Source organism: Octopus bimaculoides, chromosome 15 (genome assembly GCF_046866305.1).
Source record: "Octopus bimaculoides isolate indiv1 chromosome 15, ASM4686630v1, whole genome shotgun sequence".
Lineage (NCBI taxonomy): Eukaryota > Metazoa > Mollusca > Cephalopoda > Octopoda > Octopodidae > Octopus > Octopus bimaculoides.
Genome location: NC_142942.1, coordinates 30222538 through 30242745, shown reverse-complemented (window position 1 = coordinate 30242745; position 20208 = coordinate 30222538). Strand labels below are relative to the sequence as shown.

At 35.9% G+C, this 20208-nt stretch overlaps 1 protein-coding gene across 7 annotated transcripts in view; it reads left to right on the top strand.

Annotated features, from left to right (window-relative positions):
* The window catches only part of LOC106870248 (zinc finger protein 474), a 161892-nt gene that overhangs the window by 63444 nt on the left and 78240 nt on the right, over positions 1 to 20208 (top strand). For 2 of the 7 annotated variants that reach the window (XM_052973221.2, XM_089363646.1), the window contains one exon: positions 2868 to 2938. The exons of 4 other annotated variants lie outside the window; for them this stretch is intronic. The gene's annotated coding sequence lies outside the window, so the exon portion shown is untranslated. Of the gene's footprint in view, positions 1 to 2867; positions 2939 to 12786; positions 13161 to 20208 lie in introns of those variants that run through there. One more of the 7 variants, XM_052973222.2, reaches the window with a different exon arrangement.

The following is a 20208-nucleotide window of genomic DNA, read 5'->3' as shown; positions in this document are numbered from 1 at the left end:
GTAAATCCTTAATTCATACGCTACAAATGATCAAGATATCTGGGACTCTAAGAATCTGCAATACTTTCTTAAGATTTAAAAGGTGACTATTAAATCAAGATACTTTCTTTCACAACCTTACTACCATGTCGGTCGCCGACCAGAATTTACTCTAAATTAAAAAGAGAAAGACAAGAACACACATAACATACATACATACATACACACATAGCAACATCTTCATCAATGACTTGACTGTTTCCCCCATATCTGACGAAAAATGTTACAGGTATCTAGGGGTAGATGAAAACATATCTTACAATGGCATTTGTAGCAAAACACGTATCACTAGAGAATATTACAGCCGAATAAAGAAAATTTGGACCTCAGAACTCTCTGCATTCAATAAAACAGTGGTCCACAATGTGTTTGTAATTCCAGTACACAGACCAACATTTGAGCTGCTTGATTGGACACTTGATGAGATGTGAGCCATTGATGTGAAAATCCGGAAAATTGTAACAAGCACACACATTTTCCCCAAAACAGTGACGTAGACTGCATCTACCTAAAACGAAAACAAGGTGGCAGAGGCTTAACATCGATCCAAAATGCCTTTGAATGTCGTATTACATCCCTTCGGCAACATCTTTTAACCACTAAGTATCGAAGTGCATCCCGTGACCAAGTTTGCATACATGAGGCTGATAACATAATAAAACTTGGAAGGCATTGCTTGAGCAACATTCCTTGTCTGATAACCTTAAATACAAGCCCAAAGAAATCGCAACGTATCATCAGATGAAAGGATGAGACTATATGGGCAGAAGACTTGGTATGCTAGTGGAAAGCTCTGAGATGATAGTAACATTGAACCTCAAAGCAGTCTCTCATGGACAAATAACCGGATTCCTACCTCCCACTTTCAAGGGTATGTGTTTGCAATCCAGGAACAGGAAATATCAAGCAAATACCTGATGCACAAAAGGGATGGAGATGCAGGAAAATCAGTAAAATGTGACAACCGATGTAGAGTTTGTGGAGTTAACATCGAAGATATCACCCGCATCATAAGCAGTTGTCCGAAAATGTCATCACGGTATTATCTACCGATGAGATATGTTGTAGCTAGGACGCTCTATGATGAAATCCGTCGGAAGGATAACGTCGAGGACAAAGAAATAAGAACCCACAGTATGGTAGAAGCCATAGCCACTCATAATAAAAAGGAGTACTGGAGAAATGTCCCAGTGAAAACCTCAATAAAATGTAAGCTCAACAAACTTGATATAATGATTTGGGGTAGAGAAGAGAAACTGTGTACAGCTGTTGCAATTAGCTGTCCAGCGGATGTTAACATGAAGCTGAAGATCAGTGAAAAAGGGAACACCTACGCTGAACTATTGAGAAATCTGCAACTGCTCTATCCAGATTACAAGTTCAGGTTTATACCTGTAATTATTGAGGCCCTGGGATATGTAACACACTGCCTAAATACCAATCTTGATAAATTAGGCTTCTTCTCAAAAGCAGAAAGGAAAAAGGTAATTCGAAGATTACAGATCCAATCCATCACTGGAACTGTAAAAATCTGTAAAACTTTCCAGAAGTTTATCATTTCAGTATATATGAGCATATCTAGATATACAACTATATGCATGAGAATACATAGATAAAGCAAAACATACAAATCTGCACATATACATACATACATACATACATACATACATACATACAAAAAAACATACCCTGTTGTTGATGTTGAAATTCCAATGAAGGGTCCTTGAATCTAGGTTAGAAACCGGCTCTTTCTCTATTGCAAGAAATCTTGAAATAAAACTGAGCAATGGCATGCATACATACATACATACATACATACATACATACACACAAACTTGATATTTGTTGTGTCTCTTTGCGTTCTAAGTACAAATCACTCTGCTGTAAGCATTCAAGTTAGGTTTCTGGTTTTAGGATGATCCTGCCTTTCTCCACCACCTGTGTCAGGGCCCAGTATAAGATCATAAGCATTGCATTTCCTTTTAACTAAAAGATAAAACACACACACACACGTTTATATGCATACTCACATTGTTTTGGTGTGTATATTCATACATACATACATATATACATACATATATACATACATACATACATACATACATAGGCGTGACTGTGTGGTAAGAAGATTGCTTCCCAATCATATGGTTCTGGGTTCAGTCCCACTGCGTGGCACCTTGGGCAAGTATCATCTCCTTTAGCCTCGGGCCGACTAAAGCCTTATGAGGGGATTCGCTAGTTGGAAATTGAAAGAAGCTTACCGTATATACATGTATATATCTGTGTGTGTGTGTGTGTTTGTCTCAAGACCGTTTGACAACCAATGCTGGTATGTTTACGTCCCCATAACTTAGCGGTTAGACGATAAGAAACCGATAAAATAAGTGTCAGGTTTTAAGGGGAAAATCTGCTGGGGTCGATTCGTTTGACCAAAATCCTTCAAGGTGGTGCCCCAGCAAGACTGCAGTCTAATGACTGAACCAAGTAGAAATAAATTTAAAAAAAAGGATATATATATATATTTATAAGCACGAAGTTTTGTCAATGAACAAGTCGCGGTTTCAGACCGAGGAAAATATTTGGACACAAATTAAATTTAAACGTTGAAATGAAACTAACGGTTTTTGTGTGTTCTTAAATGACTTATAAACATCTTCCATGCAATAATTGTTCTTGTTTCATCACACGATCTCAGATCAAGTCGCTTGCTATGCAAGTATATATTGTGATGTAGTGTTCTACTTCGTTAAAAAGTAGTTAAATATGAAATTAAATCTTGCAATATATAAAGTGCTATGGGTATATCTTTTATCTCTTACCTGTTTCAGTCATTAGAGTGCGGCCATTTAGCAGTCATATATCGGCATTTTGATACCCGGCGCAAATCATTCTGATACAGGTAACTCTTTTCCAATATCCAGATGGCTTCCAGTTCTCCATGTCAGCTGACTTTTTCTCAGCTGCAACTTTAGTCTTTATACTCTCCAACGGCGTTGACTTGCTCATCAATATATCAAGCTGTTCTTGAAAAAAAAAAGAGGAAACATAAATCGTCAAATTTAGTCAAACACCCAATATATATATATATATATATATATATATATATATATATATATATATATATATATATATAAATGAAATTCATTTTTGCCATGAATTAATAAATTAATAGTTAATAGCTTTTAAAGTTTGCTGACTTTGGGCAATTTTAGCCAATCGAAAGCCAACATTGTGCACATGATCGTAAATCTCACATTAGTGCCATTCCATTGTAACAAGGAAAGCTGTAGTCTGGCACTTTCACCACCGCATCCACTACCACAAGTTTTTAAGAGCAATATAATTTTGTGCTTGTGTTATTTATGTCTGTCGGTTTTGTGACAGATAGCTATAACGCAGAAAATGCTGGTTTCTGATTCGTTTTCTGATTGGCTTAAAATGATCAAACTTTGAAACGTTTTCCTAAATATTTATTTTCTGAGAATAAATTCAGATTCTGCCTGAAAAGTTACAGAAATATACCAAATTTTAAAATTTTCACTTGGTTTTAAAATTTCAAAATCTGTGACTGCAAACGAAGCGATCTATCTATCTATCTATCTATCTATCTATCTATCTATCTATCTATCTATCTATTATGTATACACACACACACACACACATATCACACACAACACACGCACACACACACACACGCACACACACACGCGCGCGCGCTCGTGAGCGTGTGGGTGTACATATATATATGGGTGGGCGTAAGAGTAACAATATAAGATAAATTGGAAATATAAAGAAAACATACGCGCTTGTGTTTTTAGTAAACATTCTTCATTGCGGAATTGGAGACGCCGCGGTTAAACTAGAGGGTTTCCTTTCTGTGTTCATTCTTGCACATTTGTTTATCCTACAGCTGTGTAGTGTTTCTACTGATAACCAATTACTGTTTATCAACATTTCGACTTCAATGGAAATTAAGCAAGTGAATTTGCTTTGGTATACAGTATAAATAACTATAAGCTACCGTTCTCTCTGGTATCAATGTATATTAATGTCTCTGATGAGACATTAATATACATTGTAACTTGCGAGATCCATCTTTTTTCTTGTCACAAAGACAACGCCTTTGTCGTGGAAGGTTTGTAATTTTCAGAATGGTATTGCAAGTGTTTACTTAAGAACATCCCCCCTCGTGTGTTTACTTTACATTGCTACTAATGACCTACATCGTGATGTGCTTATACGTACATACATATAAACGTACATACATACATTCGTACATATATGTATATATGTAATGTATATATATATACATATATTTGTTATATATATTTATGTATATATATATATTTTTTTTTTTTTTTTAAAGTTTCAGCTCAGAGCTGCGGCCATGTTGATGCACCACCGTGTTGCTACACTGTTATTACAGGGAGCCTCTTACAATATGTGGCACTTGGTGAAGAATGGAGTTTGATTTAGCAACCCTCATTTGCACCTCCTGCCGCGAGGCAGGTTCATCTGGGACTCTCGATAGGAAGAGGTCCAACTTTGATTTAAAAACTCCTACATCTACTTTGTGCAGATTCCTCAGGCTCTTTGGGAGAATATTAAAAAGCTGTGGGCCCCTGAATCCCAAGCTGTTGCAGTAACTGGTCCTGAAGCGCGATGGCATTGCTGGGATCTTTGGCACTATGCAGTGTCGTCCCGTTCTGGCATTGGTGTAGCTGTCAATGCCAAAATTTGGCACAATTCTTTCCAGGATCTTCCAGATGTATATTACTGCATACCTCTCCCGCCTTCTCTCCAGGGAGTAGAGTCTTAGCTGTTTCAGCCTTTCCCAGTAGCTGAGCAGTTGCAAAGAGACAATCTTCTTTGTGAATCTCCTCTGGATTGCTTCAAGGTCTGCTGTTAATTTCAGACTGGTGGGTGACCACAGCTGTGAGCAGTAATCCAGGCGGCTGAGGACGAATGTCCTCCAGAGTATCATCATGGTTTCCTTATCTCTGGTTCTGAATGTTCTCAGGATCCATCCAGCCAATCGTCTGCACTTTGTTGCCATTCTGGTAATGTGCACTTGGAAAGAGGTATCATCACTCATGTCGATACCCAGGTCTTTCACTGATTTAGGCTCTGGGATTGAAATTCCCTGTGGACCAGTGTACTCTGTAAGTTTAATATTCAGTTTTGGACGTTGGTAGCACAGGGCTTGGAATTTTTCAGCATTAAACTGCATATTATTGTCCTCAGCCCATCTGTAAACTGAGTCCAATTCCTGCTGCAGGTGTGCAACATCACTGGAGTTCTGTATTTTCTGCGAGACTTTTGTATCGTCTGCGTAGCTTGCAAGAGTGGCTATCCGGGCACTTGAAGGCATATCTGAGAGAGCGACTATAAAAAGCAATGGTCCCAAAACAGTGCCCTGTGGAACACCGCTCATTATTTGTGTTCTCATAGAGGTGGCTCCATTAGCCACTACTGCCTGACTTCTATCTTTCAGAAAGTCATGTAACCACTCTCCAAGTTTTCCAGCTATGCCAAGATCACGCAGTTTGTGGCATATCACACCATGATCCACTTTGTCAAAAGCTTTTGCAAAATCAAGGTATATTACGTCCACATTTGAGTTGTTGAGTAACTGCCTCAACAGCCAGTCGTAATGTTGTAAGAGCTGGGTCAGGCAGCTCCTACCTGGTCGAAAGCCATGTTGGGTATCACTCAACAATTTATTTTCTTCAAAGAATGCGATCAGTGTGTGTATATACATACACACACATATATACATACATACATACATATATACATATATATACACACACATATATATATATATATATATATATATACGCATACAAATATATATATACGCATACAAATATATATATACGCATACAAATATATATACACATATGTATATATACATATATATATACACATATGTATATGTATTATATATATATATATATGTATGTATATATATATATATATATATATATATATATATATATATATATATATATACATGTTTGTCTATATATATTTATATATACATACACACTCACACACATATATATATATATATACTTTGCGGAACCGCTAAGTTATGGGGACATAAACACACCACCATCAGTTGTCAAGCGATGGCGGGGGAGGGGGAGAAACACAGACACACATAAGCACACACACACACACACACACACGCGCGCACACACACACACACACACACACACACACACACACACACACACACACACACACACACACACACACACATATATATATATATATATATATATATATATATATATATATATATATATACGACGAGCTTCTTTCATTTTCCGTCTACTAAATCCACTCACAAGGATTTGGTCGGCCCGAGACTATAGTAGAAGACACTTGTCCAAAGTGCTACACAGTGGGACTGAATCCGGAACCAATTTAACTCCTGCCTTTTTTTTTTTAATTCGCCATTCAAAGCTTCGTTATTTGAGGAAGGTGAAATGTAATTTTTATATATGAAAAGTTTTTTAAATTATTGACAGAAATATGCACTTATTTAAAATGCAATAAACCTTACACTGTTTCTACATATATAGAAAAAAACTTTGAAGAAAAATATGTGTAATTTAATCAAAGTATCATACACACTGTCTTTTATTCCTGTAAAGATATATATGATACTCCTGGTGGTTAAGTTTTTATTTTTATAACTAAAGGCATCAAAGGTTGACAAGTTTTTCTTCTTCATATGAACTTGGAATTCATATCTTTAATAATTCAGCACTACTTTTACAGACCTTTTAACGTTTATGCTTCGCTCAAAATTCGGATCGTTTTCTGTCAGTCACTTTAAGACACGAGTTATTTCACCAGGGCTTTTAGATAAGAACTCTCTTGTTAAAACCTGTCGTGGAGGAGTCACCTGTTCACTCGCTGAACTAGAGTGCAGTTCTGTTAACTCTTTAAGGTCAAACATGTGTGGAAGGTTTCGTTCATTCGCACCAGATTCTTCAAATCCCACTCGTTTGAACAAAACTATTGCTGATTGAGACCGTTTCAACCTCTACCTTGTGGTTTTCCCTAACTCTCTTTGGACGCAATGTTTTTCCAGACCACGGTGAGATAGACGATTAACATCTTGCTAGGCATCTATATTTTTTATGGCTTACATAATATTATTTTATCAGAATTCTTTGACAGACTGATGTTTATCCTTAGTCTTTATAATCAACTGATTACTTTTTAGATAATATTTCTTGGAAACGGTAATAAATTCTTGATTCTTGGGATGTAATAGTAGTTTGGTGAAATACAAAACTACTAAACAGATATGTATGTTTGGAGTGGATCAAGATTAGAACGATGACAATGAATGGTGTTCGAAAAATGTTCCTCTTTGTAATTGACAGCAAGACAGAAATGCTTAACAAAACATCCAGGAAGCAAATTCTGTATCTATCACAAGCTGTTCTGTTATATTTCCATGTAACAGGAACACTAGATTTGGAGACGCTTTCTTTTACTCTTGTAGTATTAGGATGATAACAAGCAATAGCTTAAAGTTTCAAATCTCCAAAAACATTAAATCTTAACATACCCTAAAGCCTTTTCCTCTACCTTTTAGATAACCTACTTACCGTCACCTTCAACAATGTTCAGCTTACGCAGATGAGTCCACCCTTCATGCTTCTCTCGCTATCTCTGAAGTACCGTCAACATACAGCCTAGATATCTCATGTTAAATCTACACTGAATAGAGGAGGACTTGATAACATCCGACAACAGCCTTGCTTCCTCCACGACTTTGAAAATCACTGGATTAGGAATAGATAGATCGTACTGTATTTCTTCTAAGTGCCAGGTCAACTTTGAATGTGAAAGAATTTAAGTGATTGGATTGACCCCAATTTATTCTTCTAGTATTTCATTCAGTATGGGACTCTTAACGTAGTCGCTCGATCTGCTAAAGATAGCAACTAAATTCCTCTTAGATCACACTCTACTGCTTTCATAAAGATGTTATCTAAAACTACACTGGATAATATACTTTAGAAAGAAAAAAAAACGAGTAGGTCACGTCTGGAACGCTTTTCATCACATATATGCAAAATCAGGGCTGAACTGGCACTGAACTACAACAATAATTAGTATTTATGTTTTTCGATCCGGAGACATGAACATTAAAGAGGATCTCGGCGAGATTTGAGGTGTGTCTAAAAAGAAAATAAATACATTTAGCCAGACAACGTACCATTTCTGCAACTGAATTGCCTCAATGAATATCGATGTTTTAGACCTGAAGAAAGCCATAAATGTATTGAGAAGAAGTAGAAAACCGGATTTAGTTACTTGTAATTATTTCATCAGTTCTGCCTAAATGAAAGATATAGTCGACTTACGTGGGATTCGAACCCGACAACTTAAGGATTCAGAAGCACTTTACTATTTTCACCTCTCTACCATCGTCACCACCTCAGTAAGGATGATTCTTTCTTAGACACAAAGCAGGAAACTTTGGTGTGAGAACACGGTTGATTATACCGACTTGACTAATACTTTATTTTATCGATCCTGGAAGGACGACAGGCAAAGTTGTCCACGGTGGGATTCGAATTCAGAACATTAAGGGCTACAATGTATTTTTTCTGAAGTCCTAATGAATCTCCAAACCCACCTTTCCTTAAATATTATGAGAGAGAGTGTGATAAGGAGATGGTGAGATGGCCACAAGCATTTGGGAAATGTCCAAAAGACAAATTGGTATCTTGGAGAGAAATGAATAAAATACGATGTAGACATGCACATCTCTTGTTTCTTCAGTGAACCTGTTTCCATTCGAAATCTTAACGTCTCATAAAGTCCAACTTCCTTCTTACGTCACCCCAATAATTATACAAAGAGAACAAACGCGGTTAGTTTCTTTCAAGGCAAAGGAAACTGATCTCATTTTCTCAGATACCTTATAGTAATTACTAAAGTAAAGATTATTCAAATATAAAAATCACTATTACAGATGTTTATAGCGAAATCTTTGCTACATGTAATGCCCTCGGCTGTGATGATATGTTCTTATTTACATAAATTATTCTGTTTGATGTAGAGAGCGGTGAGTTGGGAAAATAATAGATGGCCACATTAAAATATCTTATAATATTTATATCCTCAAAGGCGGCGAGCTGGCAGAAACGTTAGCACGCCGGGCGAAATACTTAGTGGTATTTCGCCTGCCGTTACGTTCTGAGTTCAAATTCCGCCGAGGTCGATTTTGCCTTTCATCCTATCAGGGTCGATAAATTAATTAATCGACTGACCCCTCCCCCAAAATTTCCGGCCATGTGCCTAGAGTAGAAAAGGATATTTATTTATCAGTTGACTTTAACTCATTTTCGAACAAATTGGTTCCCAGCTTTGTGAAACGAATAATATTCTGTTAGTGATTCTAAATAACTATTCGCACAAGTGCCTATTAAGTGATTTCTTGGCCTGTTTGGACAGTAATTATTCTAATTATTCCATTCAATTCAGTTTGGCCGTTTCTAATCCGTTTGCTATGAGCTTATATCCATTTCCCGGTCCTCACAGAATTAATAATGTCTTTTATTAGTAAGGCAGCGAGCTGGCAGAGTGGTTAGCACGCCGGGCGAAATGCTCAGCGGTATTTCGTCTGTCTTTACGATCTTAGTTCAAATTTCGCCGTGGTCGACTTTGCCTTTCATCCTTTCGGGGTCCATAAATTAAGTACCAGTTGCGTAGTGAGGTCGATCTAATCGACTGGTCCCCTTCCCCAAAAGTTTCGGGTCTTGTGCCTAGAGTAGAGAAGAATATCTTTCATTAGTACAAGGTGAGCCAGTATTTGTGGAAGAGTGGGCTATAATCTAGCGAAGCAAGTCCAGTGTGCTACTTGTAGTTATTTTATAGACTCCGTAGACATGTTAAGCAAATTATCTCTAACGGATTTTGAACAAAGAATATTGAGTGACTCAAAGTTAGGTTATTTATTCCGGACCTCAGCATTGTTTTAGATTGTCGGTTGAATTGGTTGACACTTTTCGGATGCAAAGACTCATATCCCGGCAAAAGACTGATTTTATAACGGGAGAGTAAATTTGGTTGCATCGATTTAGGTGTTGTAACGTATTTCATCAAATGCGAGAAGATAACAAAAAAAAAAAAAAAAGAGAAAATGAAACGTCGGAAGACAAGACAAAATGCTGTAAAGTATTTTGTAATGTGTTCTACCGTTTTTATTTCATATATTGATTTGTTACGTTGGTACAAGGTTACATACTTGTAGATGGCTATGGACCCGTGGAATTTCGACGAGAAACATAAATTAAATTATCTTCGCTATAAAATCATGATAATGAATAGCATGCTCTCATGTACGTACGAAGCAAAGAACAATGTTGGTGTCATGATGTAACTGATATCGTCAGCTGCTTTTAGATACAAGACAATGTCAGCCATTGTGGGATATAAACACACCTCGGGAATAATATAAGGCATATAGTCCAGTACTTTATAGTTTCTACGAAATCCTTTATATTAATATCAGTTTATATATTTAATTATATATCGCAATTCGTAACTCACCAACTACATGCTGGATACTGCTTTACAACGGCAATCACTGGTTCATTGCATTTTAGACTGAGAATAACAAGTGAGAGTCTATAGCTAGATAGTTTACTAGTTTGCACTCACTAATCTTGTTTTGTTAGCGTCTGCGATGTTAGTCAGTGTACAATGGCCGGCACCTTTACGTTTATTGATTCCCTGACCAATACACCAAACTTAAAAGTCATTGAAGCAGAATGTCAAGAGAAATCAACATATCTCTATGTAATAAAATGTAAGTGGATCATCTGTCGATATTGTTGATACATGTTCTCACTGATCAACAGAATTACCTTCTTCTCGAAGTTTAGTGAATGTGCAGGCAACACACTTTTTTCCTTAATGCAGAGCAGTGGGACAAGACTCGTTATTTGAATTACCGGTATCGTCCATCCATATTGTGTCTGGGAATCAAATTTCAAGGACAAAACTAGGTTCGAGTCGAGGCTATTAGCAGAGACTATGGTGTCGCTCTGTGGGATCGAACACTAGCTTCCATGAATGCAAAGACAAATTCTTAACTATTCGACCATGCTGTGGCTTTTTATGTATGTGTGTACTTGTAGACATGTACGTATATGTGAAATTGTGTGTGTTTTTATATTGAACAATTTTTTGACCATGCATGTATATGACTGAATTAATTCACACATATGAATAAATGCATACATGAATACATAAAATAATTTCTGTTACGTATGCTAATGTGCGAATGAGTGAATTTATTCCAGTTCGTTTGTATATAAATGAGAATATGAATAGTTGAATCAATAGATGAATCAATATCGAGAGAACTATTACAGCGTAAATATATTTCTGATATAGAAGTTTCTACATTGTCGTACGGAAACATGAAATTCTCACCAAACCAATCTCGTGATTTGGTTTCAATTAGTTTAATGAATTTAGGTTTCTAATAATTTCGGAAAATGCAAACTCTTACAAAATCCTATTTTTGCAGTTCATTAAAAGCTGTAAATCTTGTTACCCATTAATGGATGTTTATGAATATAAAGGTCCAAGTAATTTAGCTGATAACTAATTATTGGAATACATCGCAGGTTTTGGTGCGTTAAGATAGAAAAATATTGCATGCTTGAGTGACATGGTGCGGTTTCAATTTTGGATTGAAGCTATTTTACTTAATTCACACTTCCAATATGGCGTCTCTTTACGAAAAGAGAAAGCATTATTCGAGGAACGTCACACCGACTCATTTACAATTTCATGAATATAAAAAAAAAAATCCATGAAAATAAGGTGGTTGAGATTTCACTTAATTTGTTTCAAGGATGCGAATTCACTAGACTTTCGTTACTCTTAGTTCTATCATGAATGTCCCGTAATCTCATAAAAGGGTGGGATTTTACCAATATTCTATGAAAAATACGTAAACGAGCATAATGGAGTAAGAAATTTTACATTTTAGCGAGTCCAGAATAATGCAAATTTCAGTTCACAGCTAAAGCCACATGTCACTGTTATTTAGAAAGTTATGAATGTTTTAAAATCTCACTTCCACGCCATCGCAAAATCTTAATTCCTGTATTTATCAGAGAAGTCAATACTGTACTGAAATCATAGAACTGGATGTTAAAAATATTTAACAATGAGTAACAAAAGTTTAAAAAGAAAAGTTAATACGTATATCGTAATGACAATAACAGCCAGGATTGCCTACGTCAGGTTGACGACAATTGAAGACTATAAATACAAGCACGATCGAATACCAAGCTTAATAGCTTCATGTGTTAAGGTAGTGGGATTAACTCTTATTGATGAATAACTGTGGTACTGAAGTCAGCTTTACAAAATTGACTACTGAACAACATATCGACGTTACTCGATCTTTCCATTAACGTCAGCCATTTTATCCTTTCTTCTCGCTCAGCTTTCCTGCAATTATATGTTTCGTCTTTTTCTCATTTGCACATATGGACATCCATCCTCATACAAGGACAAACTCACAATCGTAAACATTCGTGCGCACGCACACACACACACACACACACACATACACACAAACACACACACACAAACACACACTCTCTCTCTCTCTCTCTCTCTCTCTCACACACACACACACACGCACGCACACTAATATGCATATGGAAAAAATGCACGTGTTAACATGATTCAAACACATACACACGTGCACTAACCAGCACGGTAGATCATGCTAAAGTATACTATACATACATAAACAGATACATACATACATACATACATATGCGAACTTGAACGACAAGTTGCGTATTTGGCGTGGGAGACTATTTATCGAAAATACGATGACTACTACTCCAACTATGGAGTCACAACTATCAGCCTTGTTAAATAACTGGTTAATCTTCAGATGAATTAACTGAAGGAGCCTTGTTTTCACGATCACAGTGATTTTCGACTAAAATTTGAATTTCGCATGCAGAGAGTTACTACAGACAACATGGCTGGACACAACATCAACAACAACAAAACCGAGGAACAGAACGAAAACAACAGCTCAACAGGTAAACAAATTATTTCTAGCTGTAGTTATAGAAGAAACCGTAATTACAAAACTCATTTCTCTTGGAGTTATGAATTGAATAATGATCTATTTAACTGCTACAAAAAAAGCGAACCAAAACCACGCTGTTGGCTATATGAAGCGATTGAAATCATATTGGGACGATCTGCATTCAGAATTAAATCATTTTACTGCGAAGCAACAATAGTGGCTCAAGTAACTGACCACTGTCTCCCTACTACGACTATGGCAAATAGCAGGCACAACCGTAACGGTTATTGTAGTAGTAGTGGTAGTGAAAATTATATATCGGTGAAATGTACCCTTACTGAAATTTTCGGAGAAAAAATAACTTTGTCACTGTTGTTTATGACATATTTCATCTCAGTTACGTTTGTATGAATAAACGAGCGTATCTGAAGCATGTTTACTTCATGGCACCACCACAATCGTTCGTGCATTTCTACTGCCTTTAGTTTTTTTTTCCTGTTTTTCAGCTACTATTTTCGGAAAGACATTTTTGTCCCCTCCCCTCCAATTTCTTAATTTTTCACATTTTTCCGTAACTCTAACCCTAAAATCGCAACCTTAACCCTAACCCTAAAACCCCAACCCTAGCCCTAAAACTCCAACCCTAACCCTAAAACCCTAACCCTAAAACCCTAACCCTAACCCTAACTCTAAAACCCTATTCCTATCCCTAAAGCCCTAACCCTGACCCTAAAACCCTAACCCTAACTCTAACTCTAAAACCCTAACCCTAACTCTAAAACCCGAACCCTAACCCTAACACTAAAGCCCCAAAGCTAAAACCAGTACAAACGCACGAACGATGTCATAAATAACAGTGACAAACGAAATATTCACCGCTGATAGTTGTTGTTGACAAACAACGGCAGTAATTTTATTCAGCTGAATACACGTCATTGATTGGTTGAAGTTACCGAAATACGACAACTTTAACACGAAATAACTTTGAAAATATAATCTTTTCTCAACAACACTAAGAGTAAAAGATATTTTATATGACACATTCTACCGAAGTTTGAAAGTGTTTAGCTACAAAAAATTAATTTCTCGATGTGCCGTTCAAAGGGAAAAGATCCGTAGAGATTTATAATTTGCGGCTTACAAGTTATCCCTGATTTTCTTTCTTTTTTGTCCTCACTAACCAAAACGTTGAATTATTTCTCACTTCTTAACACTATATATAATTATATACTGGTACACTTGTCCTTTTTCTAAAATTATTTTACAGGTTGTTAGGATATCTTATAACCTAAATTTCGAGCAAGGAATATAAATTTCATCAAATTCACTTTACTGTAAACTATGACGGAGTTGTTTAATCCATTTATAGTAGTTCACTTTGCAACCAGGAAGTGCCGGGTTCGATTCCACTGCATCACATCTTGGGCAAATGTCACTTTGTATAGCCTCGGGTCATTACATACCTTGTAAATGAAACTAGGTAGAAGGAAACTGCCGAGAAAGTCACCAGATGGATTGTGTTACTAATTTAAAATCTAAAACCTTGTCACACACTGTGTCAAAACGATTCTACCTGAGAATTAAATTAAAAGTATATATTTGTGGAATGTTCAGTATCTGGAGTGTTAATTCAGGAGGAAAGAATTCAGTAGATCGAACAACTGAACCCCCATTGTCGAACGACGGAGATCCTCCTCCACCTCCATCGCCGCCGCCGCCGCCGCCATTACTACCACATGCTTCAGATATTTTGATTTATGCTGTACTAGATATATGCGTGTGAAGTACTTTTTTGTTCTTGAAATTATTACTGGTCAAACTTGTATATTTTGGTTTACTCCACCAGGGTGGGTGATAGATGAGAATGTTTTTTTTTTCAGTTGTTTGCATATGATATATCGAATCACATTCATCCTTATAATGGCACACACACACACACACACACACACACACACGCACAATATTATGTGAACTTCAATCGAACTCATAAATTTTTGACTGATTGAATCTTTATAATGCCATTGATATCGATCCGATTTTATGTGAAACGATAAAGCTATTAGATTCTCTTAAATGAAAACTGACTGAAAACTGTTGCCATATTTGTAGCCCGTTTCGAATATTTACAGAACTTAACTGAAATTTACAGTTCTTGTTTAGATGTAATTGGTATTTTTATGGCAGAATGAAGAGTGGTAGAAGGATTGTGAAAAGACAGAATTAGTAGAGCATCGGATAAAATATACTGCCAGATTTGGTCACAATGTTTATTCTGTGCTTTTACAAGCCCCTATTGAGTAGACTTTACCTGCCATCATTCTGGGGTCAGTAAAATAAGGACTAGAGTTTATTTGGTCGACCATCTTCTACTCGAACTATTTGTTGTTGAGTCTGTTTTTAGAAACCATTATTTTTATGCAGGTCAGAAATTACATCGGCATAATTGCGTTTCGCTGTAGGATTTAATTCTGAAATCAAATCCTACCTCGATTGAATTTACCACCCCAACACTTATAAACAATTTATAAACTAAGCAATAATATCATAGATTACCTCTGCCAATGTTAGAAACCAGTATTTTTATGTTTGCTATTAAATCATCGATGTTAACTGTTTTAATTATTCTATTCGACAATTTATGCCAATCCCATGTGGGTGGTCACTATTTATTTATTCGAACTTTAACAAGATTTCCTAAATATTTCATAATTCTAATTCATTTAATTCATATGCCATTTATTCATTTTGTTATTTCATGCTCAAACGAAGCCATTCCTGAGCAGTTAGATATGATTTAAAAGGAATAACTTGTACCTTGAGGGGAAGAATAAATTGAATAAGTAGTAATTTAAAAAAATGTTTTCTTCGGTTTTGAAATTATCTCCATAAGGAAAGATGAAGTGTTTCAATTCCTAGGAATTGAACCGAGAACTTTCTGCCAAATTTACTCAACAAAAAAGAAAGTAGAAAAAATGACAAGAACAAATCCAAACAGGATAAGGATAACTAAAGGTTGTCAGCTTTGTGTAGGAGTTTTATGGAAATCAGATGAAAACATTTACACATCGATCGATAAAAATATGAAGTTTTTTTTTAAAAAAAAAAGTCTGGATTGTTTGTATTTTGCATGAATCAAATATTATTTTAGTTTATAATTTTGCTCTCTACTTTGATCTTATTACTATGTAGAAGAATATTTCTGTTATAATTGTCCATCAGAAGTGTATTTTATAATTTTATTGTTCAAAGCTGATGTCTAAATTTGGTTGCTCTACAGTGTTACGAACACTTGACAACGAAAATATTAATAGAAATATTATTAAATTATTCGCTTACTTCATTTTACTCGAAAGGAATCTGATCATTTAATATGTATCAGATATAAAACAAAAACAACAGCAAAATCGATAAACTATGGTCAATGATAGAACTGACTAGCAAACGAATCCTACACTAAAATGATTACGCTTTTAGTTTATTGTTGGTGAGATACAGTGGCACCATTCTGTCTTGCTTATCAAGGCATTGCTTCCGATTTGGAGAATCCAAATATCTTCGCGTTGAAAGAAGTCATGCTTTCAGTTTATTTCGTTTATAAATGCCAGCATAGTCTAGTTTATAAGCTAAGAAATAGAAGGGTGCATAAATAGGTTAACAAATATATAGATAGATAGAGAGAGAGGGGGGAGATAGTGGTAGAGAGAGAAGGGGTAGAGAGAGAGAATGGAGAGAGAGCGAGTGGTAGAGAGAAGGAATAGAGAGAGCGAGAGAGAGAGTAGAGAGAGATAGAGGGAGAGAGAGATATAGATAGAGAAAGAGAGAGAGAGAGAGAGAAAGGAGAGAGAGAAAAAAAGGAGAGAGAGAAAAAAGGAGAGAGAGAAAAAAAGGAGAGAGAGGGAGGGGAGCTGTTGAATGACTGTTAGATTTTAACTTGAGAGGAGCTTTATAGCGTTAAGTTGAAAGTAGCGTAAGTTAATCCCAAACTATTAAACATGGTTACTTCTTTTCCTTGAAAGTCTTCGTCTTTTTCTGAATCGTCATCATCATGGTATGAGTTAAATCACAATCAATCGTGTGGCCAAATTATGATCTTCATCGATCAGCGATCGACAGACACTCATGAATTAATATTGATTTCAGACATAGGCATAAGGCTTCCAAATTTGTGGAATGGAGAGAAGAGAGTCAGTCACATCATACCAAATACTTCTTTTATCGACTGGCAAAAATTGTTCTCGGCAGAATATAAAGAAACGTAACTAAATAAGTGTAGATGCAGCTCTGTGTAAGAAGTTTGCTTCCCGAGCACATGGTCCTAGGTTCAACCCCACTGCGTGGCACTTTGCACAAGTGTCTTCTACAATAGACTCGAGTCAGCCAGCTCAAACTATATCTATTTATCTATCTATCTATCTATCTATCTATATATATATATATATATATATATATATATATATTACAATGTTGAAGTGTGTTAAACAATAAAAAACATATCTTGTAATGTTCATAAAGTTCAAATGGCGCTTTCATACGTTTTGTAGTAATCATCAATTTTCAAAATGTATTAACTGACAGTTGAGTTGAGGTGCTTGACAACTGTAGTAAAATGACTGACTTCTTCTTTTTGATACCTTTTAGAAGGTTCCGATAAGCTGAATTTTTCGAATACGGTTTTGACCAATCAGCATGCAACTTAAACGTCACGGTTTGCCGGGCGTACCGATATTACTGGCATAGACCCTGCCTTTATTTTAACCAATTAGCTTGCAGAGTGAGCAAACTTAGTTGGTTTTGATCGTTTTTATTTCAGTAGGTGGGAGTTTTCTGTAATTTGCTTATATTCATATGTTAAAGATATTTTTTAATCCACATCATGAACTGGTTGTTATATTATTGTTATTATTTCCGTTCAGAATGAAAAACCATAATGGACCGTCAAATAAACCCCAAAACCCTTTTCGCAAACTGAAAATATGAATAATATACCCACACGTAGGAACAAGGAACAAGCATACTTAACCAAACACCACAACCAACATACAAAGCGCACCAGAGAAAAGATGTTAATAATAGAAGAAATAATAGACAAAAAATGAATCTGTTTTTTAGGGTCAGGACAGCAAACACCGGAGAAAGAAAAAGTTCAAGAAGAAACACCTGTGGAACAACTGATAGGATAGACCTTAAAATTATTGATCTGTCAAAAAGAAATATAAACAGTGACGAACTTCGATTATAGATGAAAGGACTAACACTCACACCTACACTTACATTCAACCATCAGGAATTAGAGGAAGATATTCAAAACATTTGTCGGAAACTACGACTTGGGGAGTTTTTTACTGATAAAATTAATGAGAATGACAAATCCTTGGCGAAAAATAAATCAAAATTTAACCCGCGAAAAGGACGAAATACACTTCTAGATCAGTTCATTGATATCCTCTCCAGATTTCCACTGAGGCATAACATCAACGCAAGACCAAACATTTCAAAACTAGAAATGTCTGCCCTTATACGTCTTAAAAATAGCAACACAATTGTCATCAAACAAACGGATAAAGGGGGTGCCATTGTTATAATGGATACAGAATACTACCGGGATCTAGCTGAAGATCAATTGAAGGATATAACATTCTACCGCGAAATATTGACCACCGCATCATGAAGAAACTCAACTATTTAATCTTAAAACATTATAACTCCTTCACTCCTAATGAAAGGCACTATATTGCCAATTTTTAGTCGAAATCCAGCAACTTCTATAGCTTACCTAAAATACACAATCCAAAAGAAATACAAAATGCTTTAAAGGAACAAAGTAGTGAATACATAAAACTACTACAACCAAAAGACCTTAAACTAAGATCTATTATAGTTGATCAAGCCTGTCCTACACATCTTCCAAGCAACCTCATTGACATTATCTGAAAACCGCTATGTAGTCACATACCCAGTTTCATTCGGGATGACATCAATTTCCTGTCACATCAGCCCAAAACGACAGAATCCAGTTCACTGTTAGTTTTGATGTAACAAACTTATATACGAACATTCCACATGATTTGGGAATTACTGCCATAAATATTGGGTCGATAAACATAGAGAAGTGATCCCCAGTAAATTTACTGTAACCTTCATACTAGACACAGTCAGCCTCATCTTCGAAAACAATTCATTCCATTTCAACGGAAAAAAACTACCTTCAAATTCGAGGCACAGCTATGGGGACGCGATTTGCTCCAGTTTTCGCGAAATCAGTATTGGGATACTTGGAACAAAACCTGTATTAAAATATTGAAGAGAACTACGGCATGACCTTTAAAAGACATATGGAGGACACATTGAAACTACACCTTGATGATTGTTTCCTAATTTGGACCAAATCTATAGAAAATCTGGAAGATTAATCTACACCCTAGTCTCAAATTCACAACAGAAATGAGCAACGTGCAATTATCATTCCTTGACATAATGGTAATTAAAAACAACACCACAATCACAACTGATATTTATCACAAAAGCACATATACCTAAATTTCAAATCATGCCACCCAACACACACAAAACGCAACATCACGAACTGTCTAGCCAGGAAAATTTGTACTATAGTAGATGATCCAAATACTAAGAACATACGACTTACAGAACTCGAAGGATTTCTGCTCAAGAAAAAATGCCCTCTCTTACATATAGAGAATAGCATACAACGAGCAAAAGAGATAGCTATAGAACAACTTAAGGCAACACGAGAAAGACGAATCCATCAACGGAACACAATACCATTTCTAGTAACACACAATCCGCACCACCAAAACATTTTTAACGTCATCAAAACAAATGTGCCAATCATGAAACAAAGTGAAAAATAAAAAAAAATAATAACTAATCAAACACTTATCTAAGAAACTATTAACAAAGGCAAAATTCAACATGAACAAACAGGATAAAACATTCACAGTATCCAAGTGCAATGATAACAGATGTGGAACGTGTCAATACATGCATACGCGTAGATCCGTTAGAACAAAAAAATTGTACAGATTTTTGCAAATGCA